Here is a 20,896-nt window from a genome sequence, read left to right as displayed (position 1 = left end):
AAATAAAAGGCATATAGATTGGGAAAGAAGAAATAAAACTATCTTTGCCTATAGATGGTATAGATTGTCTATACAGACAAACTGAAATAATCAACAAAATAACTCCTAGAACCAATAAATTATTATAGTGAGGTTGCAAGATACAAGGTTGATATACAAAAGTCAATCACTTTCCTATATAGCAGCAATGAAAAAGTGGAATTTGTAATTAAAAATGCAATACCATTCACATTAGCACTCTTCAAAATGAAATAGTTATAAAACTCACAAAATATGTACAAGTTTCACATGAGGAAAACTTCAAAACTCTGATGAAAAGAATTTTTTTAAATTAAATAAATGGAGAGATAGTCCATGTTCATGAATAGGAAGACTCAATATTGTCAAGATGTCAGCTCTTCCCAAATTGATCAGTAGATTCGATGCAATCCCAATCAAAATTCCTGCCAGTTATATTGAGGTGATTGACAAACTGATTCTAAAGTTTTTATGGAGAAGTAAAAGACCCCGAATAGCCAGGCGCAGTGGCTCATGCCTGTAATCCCAGCATTTTGGGAGACCAAGGTGGGCGTATCACAACATCAGGAGATCGAGACCATCCTGACCAACATGGTGAAACCTCGTCTTTACTAAAAACACACAAAAAAATAGCTGGGCGTGGTGGTGTGCGCCTGTAGTACCAGCTACTCTGGAGGCTGAGGCAGGAGAATCTCTTGAACCTGGGAGTTGGAGGTTGCAGTGAGCTGAGATCATACCACTACACTCTAGCCTGGGCAAAAAAGTGAGACTCCGTCTCAAAAAAAAAGAAAGACCCGGAATAGCCAACACATAGTATACATAGTAAAGGAGAACAAAATTGGAAGACTGACACTACCTGACCTCAAGACTTACTGTAAAGCTACAATAATCAAGACAGTATGGTACTGGTCACACTGATAGATCAATGAAACAGAATAGAGAGCCCAGAAATAGACCCACATAAATAGAGTCAACTAATCTTTGACAAAGGAGTAAAACCAATACAAATGAGGCAAAGACCCCTCAACAAATGGTACTCCAACAACTGGACATTTACGTGCAAAAAAAAAAAACAAAATAAAATAAAATTTTTAAAAAATGAAACAATGAACCTAGTCACACAGCTTACATCTTTACAAAAGTAACTCAAAATGGAACACAGACCTAAACATAAAATGCAGACTATAAAATTCCTAGAAGATAACATAGGAGAAAATCAAGATGACCCTGGATTTGGTGATGACTTTATAGATGCACCGAAGGCATAATCCATGAAAGAAAGAATTGATGAGCTGAACTCCATTACAATTGAAATGTAATGCTCTGCAAAAGATACTGTCAAAAGAATGAAAAGGCAAGCCCCAGACTGGGAGAAAATATTTGCAAAAGACACATCTGATAAAGGACTGTTATCCCAAATATAAAAAGAACTCTTAAAACTAAACAATAAGAAAACAACCCAGGCCGGGTGCAGTGGCTCAAGCCTGTAACCCCAGCACTTTGGGAGGCCGAGACGGGCGGATCACGAGGTCGGGAGATCGAGACCATGCTGGCTAACACGGTGAAACCCTGTCTCTACTAAGAAATACAAAAAAAAAAAAAAAAAAAAAACTAGCCGGGTGAGGTGGCAGGCACCTGTAGTCCCAGCTACTCGGGAGGCTGAGGCAGGAGAATGGCGTGAACCCGGGAGGCGAAGCTTGCAGTGAGCCGAGATCACACCACTGCACTCCAGCCTGGGCAACAGAGCGAGACTCTGTCTCAATAAAAAAAAAAAAGAAAAGAAAACAGCCCAACTAAAAATGGGTCAAAGATCTTAACCCAGACCTCACCAAAGAAGATGTACAGATGGCAAATAAGCATATAAAAAGATGCCCGCTGTAGTATGTAATTAGGGAAATGCAAATTAAAACAATGAGACTGGCCCCAATGAGACTGGCCCCGGTGGCTCATACCTGTAATTCCAACACTTCGGGAGGCCGAGATAGGAAGATCCCTTGAGCCCAGGAGTTTGAGACCAGCCTGGGCAATGTAGGGAGGCCTCGTCTCTATTTAAAAAAAAAAAAAAAATTAGATACCAGTAACCACCTATTAAAATAGAGAAAATCCAAAACTCTGACAACAAATGCTGATGAGGATGTGGAGCGATAAGAGCTCTAATTTACTGCTGGCAGGAATGCAAAACGGTACAGCTATTGTGGAAGACAATTTGTCAATTTCTTGCATAACTAAACCTACTCTTACCATACAATCCAGCAGCAGTCATGCCACTTGGTATTTACCCAAATGAGTTAAAAACTCATGTCCACAAAAAAAAACCCTGCATATGGATATTTACAGCAACTTCATTCATAGTTGTCAAAACTTAAAAGCAACCAAGATGCCCTACAGTAGGCAAATGGATAAATAAACTGTGATAAATCCAGATAATGGAAGATTATTCAGCACTAAAAAGAAATGAGCAATCAAGACATGAAAAAACAAGAAGGAACCCTCAATGCCTATGGCTAAATGAAAGAAACCAGCCTGAAAGGCCACGTACTATATGTTTCCAACCATACAACATTCTAGAAAAGGCAAAACTATGACAGAAGATCAGAAGATTAGTGGTTGCCAGAGACTGGGGAAAGGGAGCAATGAACAGGTGTAGCACAAAGGATTTTTAGGGCAGTGAAAATACTCTGTATAATATTATAAGGATGAACATATGTCAGTGTACATTTAGCCATACCCATAAAATGTACAAAACCAAGAATGGAGCCTAATGTGAACTATAGTCCTTGGATGATAATGATATGTCAATGTAGGTTCATCAATTTTAACAAATGTGTCACTCTATTGTGAGATGTTGATGGGGAAGATGTACAGGTGAGGGGGCCAGGGATATGTGAAAAACCTCTGAAACTTTCTGCTCATTTTGCTGTTAATCTAAAACTGCTCTAAAAAATAAGTCTATTACAATTGAGAAAGTTCTGTCTTCACTCTGATTAGATCAATTCGGAACCAATTCCAGTGGCTAAGGGGAAAACTGTGCATTCATTGGCTTAACCCTGGGTTATGTGATCACCTGTGAACCAATCACAGTGGTGAGGCGAATGTGATGCTGCTGTGGACCCATCTTCAGACCACCAAATGTTTTCATGATGAAATATTTGACCTTTCTTAGTCAGTCTGGACAGTCTAGACTTGAAAAAGTCGTTGACTCTGCTTCCAGCTCTCTTCACATACTCCTGAGTTAAACCAGACACTGTTAACTCCTAAGGATAGGGGCTGCAGGACTCACAGAGAAAGTGGATGCAGAGAGCTGGCCTCCAGGGCCATCATGCTAACAGAAGAGGCAAAACACACATGCTCACACAAGCACACTGTTCCATGGCAGCTAGGCCTATCCAAGCCCACCCTCAAAATACCGAGGAAGCTGAAAGGTCGAACAGAGAGGCTGACGAATCCAGTTTCTTAGGAAGAAACGTGTAATAGGGATGTGCAAACAAAAGCCATGTCTGTCTCCTGGTTGGAGGAGAGACAAGGTGGTGGATCCCCACACCGTTACTCCGCAAACCCATAGGGAAGGGGTGATTCAGAAGGGATGTGTAGAACTATTGAAGTAAGATAACATCAACGTTGTTTGAACTAAGGGCATGATTTACAATAAGTACCTGCTCTTCCACAAGGAACAATAGATAAACTGGAAATCTTAGAAGTCTTCCTGAAACTGGGAGTAATCAGAAGCCAACATGGTGGATTTGCTTCCAAAATGGAGCTGCTCTGGCCTCCACATATGTACACATGTACACACACCCAGCACATATGTTCACAGGCACACACCCCAGTGCACATAGACATATGCACACACATACAACATGCACTTCTCTGGAAGAGAGAGGTCTAGGGAATAATCCACTTCCTGAAGGCCCCCATAGTTCCACCATCGTAATGTGGGTTGAGAATTTGAGGTATGGATTAGTCCACTTCTAAAAAGTAAAGTTTTTTTTTTTGTTTTTTTCTTAATGGGGCTTCTAAGCTGTTGCACAAAAAATGAAGGCTGAGATGATGTCCAGCAAGAAAGTCATCTGTATAAAAAGATCTCTGCCACAAGCAGGGCCCAGAAGTCATGGTAATGCCCAGGAAGGACCCCAGACAGACCAGAGGAGTCGAGTCCTGATGCCAAGTGCAGGGGCTCATAGCCCAGCCTCCCTGTAGGACCTCACTCACTGAGGTACCCACCCCAACAACAGGGCAACTCCAAGGGCCCCTTGCACCTCAATATTCCATGAGGGTCTCCTATGATGAGTTTCCAAGGGCAATTAGTGAGAAAGGAGAAAAGAAGAAACCAGTCAGGCAGGTAGTTAGGGTGGGTCCTCAGTTGAATTCTTTCAAACAAAAGAACAGCCTGATAAGCTACAGGCACAGATAAGGGAACTTGCACATGGGAACCTGCCTGAGACATGCTCACACCTGCACAGATAAGAAAGACTACACAGGTGGCTTGCCCAGACGTGCCCACAATGGAAAATTCCATCCGCTAACACATGTGCAGTAAGAAGAACAAACAATATGGAGTAACTCAAGCTAACGCACCACAGGTGCATTAGGAGAATGGGGTGGAGCTACCAGAAATTTGAGTCTTATAAAAATGAGATGCCCAGTCCTCATCAGTTTCTTATAAAAGCCTTTGCATTCAACTGTAAAAACAGCAACCCTCTTTCATGCCCCGTCTCTGTGGCAAAGAGCTTTCGTCTCTTACTTATTGAACTTTTGCTCCAACCTCACCCTTTGTGTCCATGCTCCTTAATTCTCTTGGTCCTGAGACAAAGAACTCTGGGTGAGATCAACTGGAAAGACTGTAACATTTGGAATTGACATGCTACCTAGGGAGGTCTTTACTCTCCAAGCCTAAAGAAAATATTGTGCTACTTCTCCAACCTCCCCTGCCACAGTTTTTGGCCGGGGTGGAGTGAGGTGGAGGGTCGTTCTTTGGGTGAATAGAGGCACAGAATGAAAAATAAACTACTTTTTGAAGCTTTGCATCTGTTTGTACCTGCAGTCACTTTGTTTCAAAACTCAAAAATCTCCTTTACAAAGAAAAACACTAAGCCTTGTAATTAGGGCTTTTCAAACCAACTCAGCTCCCCCTTACTGGGCCAGCGGCACGTGAACTTGAGAATGGTTGCAGAGTGTAGCAGATACCTGGTGTTGAATGTGATGATAACAAGAGTCCAAGTTGACTGACCTCTCTGGCAAAGAGATGAGACTGCTGAAAATGGCATTTATCAGTGATGAGGGCGTGTCATTCAGTCCATTTTCAAGGGTTTATTTTCGTGGTTTTGTTGCCTGCGTAAAGTGATTTGCTGGTGCCATTCTTTTAGTCCTCTCCCTCCCTGTCTGGAAGGTGATGTAGATGTATTTGCACTCCCAGCAGGAGACACAACCCTTGGCAAAAGAAACCCTCAGCATAGGATAAGCTGTTCCAAGCTCTGGCTCTGAAAGTCATGCAGGCTGTAGCATGAATCCCATGGCAGAGCACCAGAGGAGAATGTGCCTGCAGCTTTTGCAGCCCTGAGGCTTCCTCCTCCTCCAGAGAGAAGGATAGTTCCTGCACTCCCACACTCCCGTCTTGTAAGTCGCAGAATCAGAGGCTGGTCTTACACCTGGGCGATGGACTGGGAGAGGGTCTGGATGGAGTCTGTGCCATTTGCGGGGTGGGGCGGGTGAGAGAACACACTTCCACGTAGACTCTTCACCCTGGACTCTTCAATTGGGAGTCTCACATTCTGGCCACTTAAGCTGCACTTTCATACTTCAGAATGCTTCCTCTAAATTCTTCTGATTACTGTCTTAACACTGCCCATGTTAACATATTATTGAAACAGATTATTGCAAAGGTATCACTTTAGGAGAATGTGCTTAGGGTAAAAGCTACATCTCAGCTTTTCTTCCCCTGCTCCCAGCTCTATTTCCCATCACTACCATGTCATAGCCCTCAGCGGGGCTTGGTTAAATATTCGAGGATCTCACCACTGATAAATCCTGAAACTTTGCTTAGAGGCATATTATATAGAAGCCAAGAGGACAACTGTCTTATTCTCCGAGGGCTGCAGGCAATCTTCTGCTTGTCCCATAACAGATTTCTAGTTAACAGATAACATTGCCAATTGTCAGAAAATAGGTGGCCCCTCTGGGACAGGCCCACAGCCCTTTCCTGTCTAGGCTCCATTCATCAAGCTGAGTTTTGTCTCTCGGGGGTGTCACATTCATGTTAGTGTCTCTGCTTGCTACTTCCTCAGTTATCTCCTTGAAACAAATTTTAAATTGACTCTGCAGAATCCCATTCCAGAACTTGCCATCATTTCTAATGAATATAAATTTCTATAACAATTTTCAAAATTGGCCACCAGCCTCATGGATTCCCAGCATCCACATTACGAATTTCAGAGGCTTCCAGACCTGCATATCTCATCACTGAATAGATCTGAGCTTAAAATCAGAAGAACTGAATCATCACGCACTCTGAGGCTTAAAGAAACATTTAATCCGGGTAATCAACACACAGTCATAAAAACACTTTTATAGTCGCTTTATGATAGTCACTTGTAAGGATACTCAATTAAAAACCTATTGATTGATCAAACATTTAGCCCTTTGAAAAGTATTTTTTTAACAATTACTTTGTGCAAAACACTGTTAGGTGTGATGAAGTGTCCACAGAAACAGAATACAATTCAATTAAATGAAGCAAATAATGATGAGTTCCTGCCATGCATCAAGAATTCTGCTAGACTGTGTGATCCGGAAGCGAGCAAAATGCAGATCTTATCGCTGTCGAGATGACAGAGTAATGTATCCACTAAATCAGTAACTCTAATTTAATAAAGGCTTTGTGCTAAATAGGAGATAAGTTCACATTGGACACAGGCAAAGACTGGCAAATGCCTTCATTTCCTAAAAGTTACATGCTGCATGGGGCACAGGGGTGCTCAAGGAGACAGTGGGCTTGGGTCGCCTATAAGAATCGTGGCGATGAGCACTGACCCTAGACTCAGACCTCTCAGGCAGAAGCCAGCTCTGCTCCTACTCACCGTGAATGTGCTTAGAACATTAGAACGCTCTGGCCTCAGTTTCCGAATCTCTAAAAACCAGACACTGATACCTAATTCATTGTGGAGAGACGGTGCCTATAGAGAGCTCCTGTGAGGCGTGCCTGGGCCCAGAGGTCGAGTGGATGGCTGTCACTATTGGAGGGTCACAGCAGGTTTTGGTTCCCACTGGATCCACTGAGAACTCTGTCCTTCACTACAGCCGGCAAGACTGTCTTCAGTACAAGCACCATCCTGTCTCAGGAACATGACGTTGCATCCAGACGTGGTACCAAGCTGTGTGCCTGCCAATCTAGCAGAGGCTTCCAAGCCATCAAGCCCAAATGTGTACCCCGCCATGCTCCTTGTGCACTGAGCCATCCCTACACAGTGCGGGAGACAACTTAGTATGGGGCCACGGTAGGGGTTAACCTGGCTGCTCTCTGGCTGGTTACAGTCTGCCAAAGCAATAAGCAGCAGTGGGACGTTAAATAAACATCACGACGTAATTAAGTTGCTATGGCAGTAAATCTTAGTGACTCAGGTTCAGAAAAGGAGTGGCTCTCAACCAGAGGCAATTTTTCCCTCCAGGTACACTTGCTAATGTCTGGACACAGTTTTGGTTGTCACGACTAGGTAAGGGCGTAACTGGCATTTACTGAATAGAGGCCAGAGATGCTGCTAGGCATCCTACAATATGCAGGAGAGTCCCACAGGAGAGATTGCCCAGCCCAAAAGGTCAATAATGCTGAGGTTCAGAAACCTCGACACAGCAGCGCAGCAGCAATGGCTGGTGCTTGTTGGAGGAGGAGGGTGGCTTAACTAGAGTCTTGAAGGACCATGAAAGTCAGAAGAGCAGGCAGGAGAGGGAAACCTTCCAGGAGGGGTCCCAGCACAAGCAAGGATGGGAGGGAAGGATGTTTGAGGGGCAGTGAGCAGGCTGGCTCGGCTGGAGGGGCGTTTGTGCAGGTGATATGTGGAGGGCATGCGGGGTTTGCTCTCCCATCCTAAGCAAATCCTTGGGCTTCCACTGAGAAGCTCCCCATCCCTGTCCATGCAGTGAGGAGGGACTTTCAGTCAAATGACAATACCCTCCCCGAGTCCAGGGGGTAACATGTAGCCAAGACAGGACCGTCCTGTCCTCCTGTGGGGACCTGAATCGTGAACAGTGACACATGAGTGAATTCACCATCATGGCCACACAGAGGACCCAGGAGCTGCCCTGATGCCCCCAAGCTCCCTGAATCTGGCTCCTCATGTTTAATTTTCCTACATACTTACCCCATTTCTTCCCATAAATGTCTTCAAAAAATTAAATCAAGGAAACCAGAGTTGGTTTCCGTTGCTTGCACTCAAAGTTGGATGGGGATCTGTGGCTTGGGTCTTCCTCTGCCTTCCTGCCACATATCTTCTAGTGCCTGAACCCTGACTGTGGGGACGGTGGAGTCTGCCGAGCAGATAAACAGTCCACTGAATTATACGACTGTGGTGTGTTGTGCACTGATGTCTGCAAGACACACACACACACACACATACAGGAGAGAGGACACAGGGACAGCCAGGTTCACGGCAGACACTAGCAGCCACTCTCCTTTCTTCCTTGGTAACAGAGCCACACTTCTGTTCACCCCTCCAGTAGAAAACAATGTGCTGGGCCAGGTGTGGTGGCTCACGCCTCTTAATCCCAGCACTTTGAGGGGCGGAGGCGGCCGGATCATGAGCTCAGGAGATCGAGACCATCCTAGGTAACACGGCTGGGCTCAGTGACTCAGGCCTGTAATCTCACCACTTTGGGAGGCCAAGGCGGGCGGAACACGAGGTCAAGAGATGGAGACCATCCTGGCCAACAAGGTGAAACCCCGTCTCTACTAAAAATACAAAAATTAGCTGGGTGTGATGGCAGGCGCCTGTAGTCCCAGCTACTCGGGAGGCTGAGGCAGGAGAATGGCGTGAACCGGGAAGGCAGAGCTCGCAGTGAGCTGAGATCGCACCACTGCACTCCAGCCTGGGTGATAGAGCAAGACTCCATCTCAAAAAAAAAAAAAAAAAGAAAGAAAAGAAAAGAAAAAAAAAGAAAACAATGTGCTGAAGGAAGGTGGCCCTGCTTCAGCCCTAAGCAGAGCAACATGATTGGTCAGTGGTTCAAGGCCAAGCACAGTAATCCTCTCCCCTTTGCTTGTGATTGGTTTGACAATAAGCCTGTCATCCAGTTCTATTAATAGCTAATGGGACCTAAGGGACATTTACAAGAGCCTTCTGGGAAGACTTCCCAAGCCACACAGGAGAAAAATCTCCCAGCTCTCCTTCCTTTCCTCTGTTTTGGACACAGGCTGGTGATGCTGGAGCAATGGCAGCCACCGGAAACCCCAAGGCGAAGGCCAGAGAATCCCAAAGACGCAGACAGAGGCCTCTTAGAACTGGAGAGTAAGCCAAGTTGGAGCTGCCTTTTCTGGACTTCTTGTTAAGTGAGTTTAAAAAACAAAATGCCTCTGTAATTTAAGCCAGTGCTTCTAGAACTTCAATGTTCAATTGCCTTTTCAACAAATAGTGTCAGAAAAAAATTTGTCCATAGACAAAAAAATCGATCACACCCTAACTGTCATACATTATACAAAAATTAACTCAAAAATGGATTTTGGACTCATAATGTAACACGTAAAACTATAAAACTTTAAAAAAATAATACTTAGGAGAAAATCTTCAGGACTCTGGGCTAGAAAAAGAGTTCTTAGACTTGACACAGAAAACACAATGCACAAAAGGAAAAATTGATCAATTGGACCTCAATGAAATTTAAAACTTTTGCACTGCAAAAGGCCTTATGAAGAGGATGAAAAGACAAGCTACATACTGGGAGAAAATATTTTCAAACCACTTATCCCACAAAGGATTTAATACCTAGAATAATATAAGGAAGTATTAAAACTCAACAGTAAAAAAAAAAAAATCCATTTAGGAAATGGGCAAAAGACATGAACAGCTATTTCACCAGTGGTGATATATGAATGGCAAGCAAGTACACAAAAACATGTTCAACATCATTATCCATAAGGAAAATGCAAATTAAAATCACTAAATACCCACATGAAAGTGGCTAAAATAAAAAATAGTGATAACAGTAAATGACGGTAAGGGTATAGAAAACTTGTATTGCTCATACAAAACACTGCTGATACACAGATGCTCTGGAAAACAGTTCAGCAGTTTCTTCCAAAAATTAGACATGTGCTTACCATATAACCCAGCATTTGCCCTCTTGGGCATTTGTCCCAGAGAAATGAAAACTTGTATTCAGACAAAAATTTATATACGAATAATCCTAGCAACTTTGCTGATAATAGCAAAAACTTGGAAAACAACCCAAATGTACTTTAATGAATGAGTTAAATAAACTGGTGCGTCTCTACTATGAAATACTATTCTGCAATGAAAAGGGGCAAACTATTAATACCTGTGACGGCAAGATGGCTCTCCAGAGAATTAAGCTCAGTGAAAAAAACTGATCTCAAAAGGTTATGCACCATATGATCTCACTTAGATATCTTTATTTATTTTATTATTTATTTATTTATTTATTTATTTGAGGCTGAATCTTCTTCTATAGCCCAGGCTGGAGTTCAGTGGCGCAATCTCGGCTCACTGCAACCTCCACCTCCCAGGTTCAAGCAATTCTCCTGCCTCAGCCTCCCAAGTAGCTGGAATTGCAGGCGCCCACCACCACGCCTGGCTAATTTTTTTGTATTTTTAGTAGAGACGGGGTTTCACCATGTTAACCAGGCTGGTCTCAATCTCCTGACCTCATGATCTACCCGCCTTGGCCTCCCAAAGTGCTGGGATTATAGGCGTGAGCCACCACGCCCGCCAGAACTGTTTTGAATCTTAATGGTGGTGGTCACACAAATCTAAACATATAATAAACTTTCAAATAACTAAACACACCCTAATTAGTGCATATGAAACTGGTGCAACCTGGGGCAGATAGATGGATTGTATCAGAGTCAATATTCTGCTTGTGAAACTTTACTATAATTAGGAAGATGGTATTACTGGGAGGAAATGAGTGAAGTGCAGGTGAGATTTTCCGTATTTCTTACCATCACGTGTGAATCTAAAATTAACCAAATTGCACTAAATTTTTTGTGGATCCATGAATTAATGTGGGAAACCCATTTCCTGAACTGCACAAAGGCAATTAAACAAAATATATTACACATTAGAAATCAGTTCCTTTTGGTACTGTGATTTTTTTCAAACAGGAAAACGTAGCGGGGGTGGGGGTTGGGGAGGCTTTGGAATTAATATATAATTAGATTTTTAGCCAGGTAGAAAGCTGAAACAAAATAAACTTGACTCTAAGTAATTAAAAATTTTAATGTGCATATGAATCACCTGGGTAATCTTGTTTAAAAAAGAAAAGCAGATTCTGATTCAGTAAGCCTTGAGTATTACCTTGAGTATTCTGTATTTCTAATGAACTGATATTGCTGGTTCATGGACCCCATTTTAGGTAGCAATAAAATAAGCCACTTTTAGTTGCATATTCCGTTAGTTGCTGCCAAAAGCATCCTCTTTTGACCATTTGCATATTAGCCCCACCCACTGGATGGAGCCCAGAGTCTTATCTTCCCACCAATCAGATTCACCCTCCACCTGTGGGAGGAGCCAAGAGACAAGTATGTGGGGAGAAGACGGTCCTTTTCCCAAAAGGCAAGAGCGCTTCCTTGTGTTGTGAGCCTGGGTGAGAGAGAGACCGAGGAGGATGGAGGTAGAGCAGATGGCAGGGACAGATGCTGATTTGGGGATGTCTGGGTCTTTGGTTGCCTCTTTATGGTCTGTTTATGAAACCCAGACGCCCTTTCAGTGAGAAGCAATTCTGCCATGTTTATTTTCTGCGGGGGAAGAAGCCACAAAACCCAAATATTTATATCCGTTGTGCAGTCTTCTCCAGTTTCCAGGCACGTCTTCCTTTTCTATATCTTGGAGAACATTTCAAGCCTCCTGGAATTTTTCTTCAAGAAGGGGCTTCAGGGCCACTGCTGCAGGGTGACTCACTGAGCCGCCAGGAGGCCTGGGCTTCCTTCCTGGAAATCAGGGATCCCACGTGGGCCTCTCAGACCCAGCTCTCCTGTGAAGTTGAGAGCTTCCAGTCGGTCTTCTAGGGAGGTCAAGAGGTGGCGGGAATATTGGAAATGGCTCTGCCCCTCACATGCTGTGTGTCCTTGAGTGAATGATCTGGCCTCTGAACACCAGTTTCTTCCCCTGTGAAAGGTGGGAGTTGCAGCAGGTGATTTCTTAGGATCCTGCCTGCTCTAAGTGTTTCATGGTCTCCAAATTCTCATCAACAGGACTTAGCTCAGGTCTGTGCTCTCCATCTTGGCTGCATATTTGAGTCACCTGAGGGACACTAAAGATTCCAAACCCAGATGTTCTGATCTGATAGATCTGGGGTCCAATGTGGGCGTCAGGAATCTTTAAAACTTCCCAGATGTCCCTAACATACAGCCAGGGTTGAAAGCCACTGGGCTACACCTGATTTTACAGAAGAGGAAACTGGGCTCCCATCTCTGGTCAGCAGGTCAGCCTCAGGTGGAATCCAGTGAATCCCAATTGCAGGTGTGGGACCTCACAGCCACCCTCTGCCAAGGACCTGGGGAACATTGCACCTTTCCATTCTTCAACAATCTTCTCCTCCATCTCTTTCCTTCTCTGCCCCATCCCTCTCTCCAATGAGCTAAATCTTTCTCAAGTAGCTCCTGCCCCTGGCCTGTGAAAGTCCCTGCCAGGAGGAGTGGCCACACCTGTTTACCTCCTTGAACTAGGAAGGAAGGAGGGAAATACAGGCAGAGATATGCAGAACTCAGGGTCTCCACGTCACTCTGCCTCCCACCCAAAGCACCTTGCTCCAGGTTTGTCATAGGACAAGGGGAAGCTGCTGTGAGGACACTGAGGGTGATGGGAAAGTTCAAAAAGGAAGAGGAGAGAAATAGCACATCTGTATTTAGACATTATCCCTGGATGCTTCTTTGCATGTTGGGAAAGGCTCACTACAATCTAGTCATGTTTAGCCCTTTAGGAGCCCCGGGGTAGTGAGTCCAGGGCCAGCCCTGGGGGCTTTTCTCCCACCCCCTTTTCAAAGTCATGTTGACCTTGGAGCGTCTCCTGCCCCAGGAGAGCGCTACAGCTGCTGCAGACAGCATGAGATGCTTCTCTACGTGGGCCCAGCTTCACTCTTCTGTGCTCCTGATGATGGAGGACAGAAAGTGGCTCTTCCTTTCTGGCAAGCATTTCCAGTCTCTGAAGACTCTCTGGGGAAAGAGCACCAAGGGGGAGAGGCTTCCTAAGTCCCTTCACTGGGGGCTTATCTGTGGCCGACGTTCCTGGGGAGACATACATTTCATCAGTCACTTTCCATCTCACGCCACTCTCCCTCCTCTCTGCAAGCTTACACTGCAGCCCCATGGAATTACACACAGTGCCTTGCATATACCAAGGTTCTTCCACCTCTAGTCATGCTGGTTCCTGTCCTGGAACCCCCTTCCTAACTCGATCCTGCTGAGCAGCCTGGGATCTGTGTACGGGACGCCCCTCAGAGTCACCCAGACACAGGGGAAGCTGGGGTTTTTATTCCCTGCCCCTCAGTCACGGGTGCAGGCCTGCTCCTGGGGCACTCGCCCCCCAGCATCTCCAATGCCAGGCAGCCCAGAGAGCCACTCTCCTGTCCAAGGAACCCTTAGAGAACATTCCCAGGAGGAGCGAATGTCCACCCTGTGTGGCGTCCTCCTGGGGCGCTCCTTCTGGGGGGGACCCCAGCCCCTCCTGCCCTTCCACCCAGAATCCTGCTGTCTCATGGGTGAAAACTGGAGCCCAGGTTGGAGCTCTGCTGTGTCTCTCAGACTCTAGTGAGTGTCAGAATCCTCTGGAGGCCTTGTTAAAACTCCGATGGCCGGGCCCACCCTGAGGTTCTGATTCAGGAGATCTCAGCAGAGCCTGAGAGCTGGCTTTCCCAGCAGGGTCCCGGGGTGCTGATGCTGCTGCCCCTAGGACCACCCCGAGAGCTCTGGCTCTCCACCGGAGCCTGCCCACCTGAATACAGTGACCACAGGCCACGGGTCACCCCTCACTGCTTCACTCCACGCCCTCTCCTGTGACCTCATCTTCTCCCACCTCCCTCTCGGCCACGCGGCTCTAGCCACACCCGCCTCCCTGCCATTCCTCAGCCAGGATCGCCAAGGTCTCTCCTGCCCCGGGGCCTGTGCACCTGCTGTGCCTCTGCTTAGGGTGCTTTTCCCAGGACTCGCTCGCCTCCTCAGAGAGGCCTCCTGACCCCTGACACGGCCTTGCCCTTCACCTCTATCGTCCTTTAGAACAGCCCCCACCTCCCGCACATCAAGCAGTTGCCAGTTAAACTGCTACTGCTTGTCCTCCAGACTCGAAAGTAACCTCGCAGTGGGCGGTGGGCAGGGGGCATTGTTTTGTTCCCTGCCCTGTCCTGGCACCCAGAGCAGTGCCTGGCAGGGGTGGGTGTTCAGTACACACCTGTAAACAAGTGACTCCAATGCAGGGACCGTTCTCTCTGATCTCTAAATCCACCTTTCTTATGTGGTAGTAACAATATTGAATGTTGTTCCATACATCATCCATTTTCTTTTCTGACTTTTAGATCATAGTGCCTTACAGAACAACTGGGCAAAAAATGGACTTTCAGACACGGCAGGTGCCCAGGTCCAGGCCCCACCCTTTGGTCCTGCAGGGACTGCACTCATTTATTTTTCTCTTTTCCAGCTCTCCACATGCCAGCAGCTCCCTGGCTTTAATTTTCATCCATTTAAGTTGAAAAAATATCAAAACAAATGAAACGCACTTAAGAGAAAGCCTTGAGGAGTTAGCGGGTCACCTGAAGTGAATGGACTCCTTTCAAGGAGTTCTCATTTGTTGTTATTAATTATTTATTGGGCTCTGATATGTTCCCGGCGCCACCAAGACGGAGAGGAGACAGGGTCCCTGCCCTGGGGCATCCCAAAGAAGAAGGGAGAGTTTGTGAAATGAAAAAATGTCCCATATGATAAGACATTTACACGTCACACCGCAAGGCTGCTCTATGCTTTTATTATGTTTTTACTTTTAAGGATGTTCATTTATTTTCTGATTTAAAAAATTAATTGAAAAGTTTATAAAATATTCCTAGAAAATAGAGAAAAAATAAAATCTAACTCCAATGTTTTTAATGCACATATAAAATCTATTTGGTTTATAAAATAGGATTTATTCTAAATGTTTAATTTAGTTAGTTTAGAAGTTTTGTTAATTTACTCATCAGATTCTGCCTTGAGTTTTATTCACATTATACCATGTACATTTCTTTAGGCCATCAATCAGTCTTCAAAAGCATAAATTTCATTAGTTACAATGTATTTCATATAGATATACGATAACTGCCTTCAACAATCTTCTATTTCTGGGCAATACATTTTTTTTCTTGTTTTTCTTTTGGTTATTATAATATTGCTTGAATATACTTAGTTTAGAAAGCCTTGACTCATCGTTATTATCATTTCAGTTTATAATCAGGAAGAGGGAAAGCCTAACTCTAAGGCTGAAACTAAATCCTAAAGCTAGTTACACAGTCTCTCTGAGCTTTGCTGTCATCTTCTGTCCTGTGGTAAGAATAATACTGAGGTCCTAGGGAGCTGTGAACCATATGCTGTGAGAGAACACAGCTGAGCAGCCCAGCCAGAGCGCCCTGGGGAAGCCATTGGAGGTCAGCAGCTCCCGTCCCCTTCCCTCTTGACTCCTAAGAGTCTGAGACAGAACTTTGCCCTCCCTTCTTCCTGTCCAAAAGACACACAATGATAATGATGCTGATGGTTATTTAGTAAGAAACTTCCCAACAGTCGTCAGGAGGGGACACAGTTGCATTCTCTCCAGCGAAGATGTCAGGGTGGACAGAAATATCACCGTGATCCAAAGAGGACACAAACACTCCTGCTATTTTATTGTCACCAGGGAAAGACCAGCTCTAGGTCTGACGAATGTTTAGTGACAGTTAGTTTGCAAAAGTCAAAAAGAAACTCACATAATGATAGCCAAACAGGCTTTCTCTGCATTAGAAGAGCTCAGTGGACCCTTGCATGTCTGATTAGAGAAAAACAAAACAAACAAGGAAGAGCTCCTCCAATGTACAGAGGTGCTGCTCCATTGAACTAGACCAGAAGAACTTGGGCCTGCCCCTTGGGAACAGGGGCCAACATGACATGGTGGGCAAGGACCCATTATCTGACATGAAGATGCCCTGAGGGCATTGGAAAGCACAGTGAGTCAGGAGAAGATGGCCCTGAGGGCAGGTGCATTCGGGTGCTAGTGAGCGCTGCAGCATGTTGGGTCTCTAGTTTTGTATCAGTCAGCTACTCTCACAATCATGTTGTGTAACAAAACACCCCCAAACTCAGTTACAAACAGTAGTATTTATTTCTCATTCTCATGTCCACAGGTCTGATGGGGTTCATCACATCTGAGCCAGGACTGGCTTTTCTTGGCTGCAAGCTGAAAGCTGGGTCCCGGTCTGCTATACTGAGGGTCTCCCATCTTCCTTGGACCAGTGACAACCAGAGGCCTATTTCTCTCATAATGGAAGGCAGGAGAACAAGCAGGCAAGACCAGCTGTGCTAGCATATGCTGCCCCTCTGCCCACATCACACCTGCTAATGTCCCATTGGCTAAAGCAAGTCACACAAGCAAACCCGACATCAACAGGACAAGGAAACAGACTCCACCTCTAGAGGCACAAACTACAAAGTCACATGACACAGGGCATGGATTCAGGGAAGGAAGATGGAGAATGACAATAATGACCCTCAATAACACAACCTCCCACAGGTTTCCAAATCCCCATCCCAGGCATATTTCCAAGGAAACGGAATCATGGGTTCAGGGTTTTAGAGCAAGCAATTTCTGCTCGCCCAGCTTAGTTTCCACACCCTTAACACAGGGGCAATGATGTGGCATCAAATCATATCTTAGAACTTTGTGATGACGTTTAAACAACTAAATGCCAAAAAAGTACTTAGGTCAGGGCCGGGTAGGAGGGGCAGAAGCCAATGGTAACAAGTAGCATCATTGTTAACCTGCAAAGTTCTGGGAATTTCCTTGAAAGTCTGATTAGAGAATCATGTCCTCAACAATTAACATTTCTTTTGTTTCTGTTTGTTTGTCTGTTTGAATCTAAGAAAATACTAATTGTCCCAGGATAGAATATTTATCTGATGAGCATATAGAAGTTAAGGGCTCCTTGGAGTCACAGTGCTGGGTTTGGGTCTCACCCCTCCTCCTACCTGCCTCTCTCAGCCTCGGTTCCTCATCTGTAGAATGGGTACATTCCCAACCTCATGTGTCTGTGGCAGTCAGGGTTAAATGGGCTAATGACTCTAAAGTGCCCCGCGCAGGCCTGGCAGGTGCTGAGCAACCTTGGGCCATAGCAGGAGCACTGACTTGGGAGTCAAGAGCTGGGACCTCCGGTCCTATTCCCCAGGGATCCAGGAGAAGTCCTTTGGCTTCCCTGAGCTTCGTCCACCCCACGTGCTAGTGAGGTGGCTGGACCAGTCAGGCCAAGGATGTCCCTGCGGCTGTCTAACTTCCCCTTACTCACTGCTCAGCAAAGGGCAGGCGCTGGGCCTGGTCAGGCTCCCACAAAGCCCAGGCGTGGCCGTGCTCAGCTCAGGGCGGGTGTGGGGGATGCGTTTCTGCCCTCAAGGGACTGAGCTCCAGTTTCTTTCTTCACTGAGCCCTTTACTCTCTCCCTGTGGGTGGTTATTTAAGACATCTCCCGCCTGCAGGGGCCTCTTAGAGAACAAACAGGGATCATTCCTTCAGCTGCGGCGCAGGCTTTACTGGGTTATTCCTGCCTCAAGTGGCCAGATCCTCCCTGAATGGAGTCGCCCCACAGGCCCCACACCCAGAGAGGGGCAGCCAGAAGCCTCCGAGGCTCTGCCCAGCTCGCCCTGAATGTGCTCCCCGCCCTGAGTGGAGCGCTCACAGCTCCCCACATCAAGGTTCTGTCTCCCCAAGGATCTTCCTCTTAAAAACCCTTCTTCTCCCAGATCCCACAAACCGACGTTATAAAAAACACAAACACCCAATAAACACCGTGTAAACTGATCACACACAAATAATATCCAAAAAGAAGAACTCGTATAACCACTTTAAACTATAAAACATGTCTGCCGGGATTTGTGGGAGATCATGGATCACAGCCTCCCCCTGCTCCTGGTTCAGCACCGTGAGAAATGGAAGCAGGGTTCACCCGGGGGATGGGAAAGCATCAGCTGCTGGTGATGCTCATGAGGCTGGGGGCAGGGGAAGCCCCCTCGACCGCGGACACAAACAGGCGTCCTGACATGACTTCCATGAGCAGAAGCGGCCAGACAGAGCTGGAAAGCTGACCTCACAAGGCTGAGGACCGGCCTTGAGCTCTGCCTGACTGCAGAGAAGGAAAGTTCTCTCCCTGCAACCTCAAATCTTCCAGGTAAGAACCGAACGAAATCCGGCCTTTGTGTTCTCTCCACCATCTCCCAGCTCACCCACCCAGCAGCTCAGCACCTGTGAAATCCGTCTCCCGATGCACACTTGCTAACCGGGTGGGTGTGAGCACGACGATGGGAAACAGCGGGAGTCCCCTGAGTGCAGACTCAGGAGTGAACCTGCCTGAAGAGTGGCATCTAACGCACACGCTGTGGTCAACTCCACTCCACTCTGGGTCCCAGGAATAGGAGCAAATGTGTATTTAGCTTGCAGGGCAGGTGTTTCATCCACATTATTGCAGGAACAGATGAATTTAACTAAAAGAACACCACAGTGAGCACCTCTTCCAGAGATGCCTCCCTCTAGGAACATGACACCGAGATGATCAAGATTCTAAAAGGGCGATCGAATTACTCTCTGAAAATGAAACTGCTCAGACAGAATGATAATTAAATTAATAACAACGAAGACAATGCCCAGATTTCATCTCAGCTCACAGCCCTCCTGTGTGCTGTGTGATCGGGTTCTTGGGGATGACTCCAGATGCAGGGAAGAGTCAGGATTCATCCACAAGGGTGAGCTGACTGTCAGCATGAGGGTCCCCTACAGTGGAGCTTGCCAAGGTCCGTGGGTCCCAGGGGACCCGTTCCAGGGCTAACAGATGAAGCATGGAAATGCTGTGTGGAGTGAGCTGAGCAGCCATTCTTAGGAGAAAACAGACAAATCCTCCTGCATCCTGGTGAACCAGCTTTGTGGCCTGTTTTATGTCATCTTTGCTGAGATCCAGTGAGTCACTCCTCCTGCTGGCTTTGTGATACTGACATTTCAGGCACTGGCGCAGATACACTGGCCTTCCTGGCTGGGATTCCACAGGTGGAGTGAGCAGTGCTGGCTTGGAGGAGCCGTGGCTGCACAGGGCCTGTGCTCTCAGCTGATCAGTGCCTGTCCTGATCCCAAAGGGCCCTCGCAGTACTGTTTGAAATTGCTCTTGCCATCTTTGGAACAGATTCCTCAGTACGTTTCAGACCCATTGTTGTGACTTTGGTTTCAATCCAGGGACACAGCTTGGCCAACGGACCGTCTCAACAACATCTATGATCGCTCTTTCCCACAGACAGCATCTCAGACACCGATGCTGAAAGAGAAACAGCAGCCTGTCCCCAGGTGGCAGGAAATAGTCCATTTGAATGGCAATTTCATAAGTGGCAGATGATTTTTATTGTAATTTTCTGGTGAGCCGATTAAGTGGAGGCAGAGTCAGTTCTGAGGCATCAATGTCTTTAATAACTCGGGGAGACCAAGGCCGTGCTCAGCAGGAACACCGAGTCCATGGAAAACAGGCCCTGGGCCTGCTGATGTGCATAATTCCACGTTTGCCCCCCACGTAACCAGGATGGTAAATTACAGGTGTCAGATAATCACGCTCTGGAGTGGCTGCTTGAGGATGTGATCGACCAATTTAAGCTCCGTCTGACACATGATCAATAGGCCGTGATGCTACATAGAATTGCAGGCACAGTGTCCAAACCTGTAGAGCAGTGGCTCCCAGCTGGGGCAACTTTGCCCCCCAGAGGACATTTGGCAACATCTGGATACGTTTGCAATTGTCACAGCTGGGAGAGGGGGATGCTATTGGCATCTGGTGGGCGAGGCCAAGGATGCTGCTAAACCTCCCATGATGCACAGAAGTCCCCACAGACACATCCTGTGCAGACTGTCCATAAAGCCTAGATGAGATGCTCTGACTTAGTGCCACAATGAACATTCCACTCCATCGTCTGGGTATCTCCAGGGATGTACGTAGCTGGACGTCTAGCTTTTCATCTGGGTATCACTGGCCTCACGCAGAACCAAAACTGTGTGTAGATCGAATCTCTTATTTGCTCTGCCACTTCCTTTCATTGTAATTTTCTCCTTCTCACTAGTATTTTCTGTTACTGGAGGAATGGTAAGAAAACATAAAATACTAGAGAGTCACTAACGATTTTGGTTTTGTCAATAAAGAAGTAATTCGCAAGTGACTCACAAAAAGCAGAAAATTAATCAAAGAAGACACGAGATCTATCAAAAGGCTGATCAGGGTGGCTCACGCCTGTAATCCCAGCACTTTGGGAGACCAAGGCAGGTAGATTACCTGAGGTCAGGAGTTCGAGACCAGCCTGACCAACAAGGTGAAACCCCATCTCTACTGAAAATATGAAAAAGAAATTAGCCAGGCATGGTGGCGGTTGCCTGTAGTCCCAGCTACTCCGGAGGCTGAGACAGGAGAATTGCTTGAACCTGGGAGGCGGAGC

At 46.2% G+C, this 20,896-nt stretch overlaps 2 long non-coding RNA genes across 2 annotated transcripts; one reads left to right on the top strand and one right to left on the bottom strand.

Moving 5' to 3' along the window:
• The first annotated feature begins 7,622 nt into the window (after positions 1–7,622).
• Positions 7,623–17,263, top strand: LOC107126596 (uncharacterized). The gene is made up of 3 exons (XR_001483180.3): positions 7,623–7,724; positions 9,418–9,553; positions 16,576–17,263. It is a non-coding gene; the product is annotated as an uncharacterized lncRNA (long non-coding RNA).
• Positions 13,062–14,147, bottom strand: LOC107126597 (uncharacterized). Its single transcript, XR_001483181.3, has 2 exons — positions 13,853–14,147; positions 13,062–13,393 (listed from the first exon to the last, which is right to left on the bottom strand). It is a non-coding gene; the product is annotated as an uncharacterized lncRNA (long non-coding RNA).
• Positions 17,264–20,896: the final 3,633 nt, after the last annotated feature.

The sequence above is a fragment of the Macaca fascicularis genome, chromosome 10, assembly GCF_037993035.2.
Source record: "Macaca fascicularis isolate 582-1 chromosome 10, T2T-MFA8v1.1".
Lineage (NCBI taxonomy): Eukaryota > Metazoa > Chordata > Mammalia > Primates > Cercopithecidae > Macaca > Macaca fascicularis.
The sequence above is the reverse complement of the archived record's forward strand: the minus strand, read 5'-3'. Positions and strand labels throughout refer to the sequence as shown.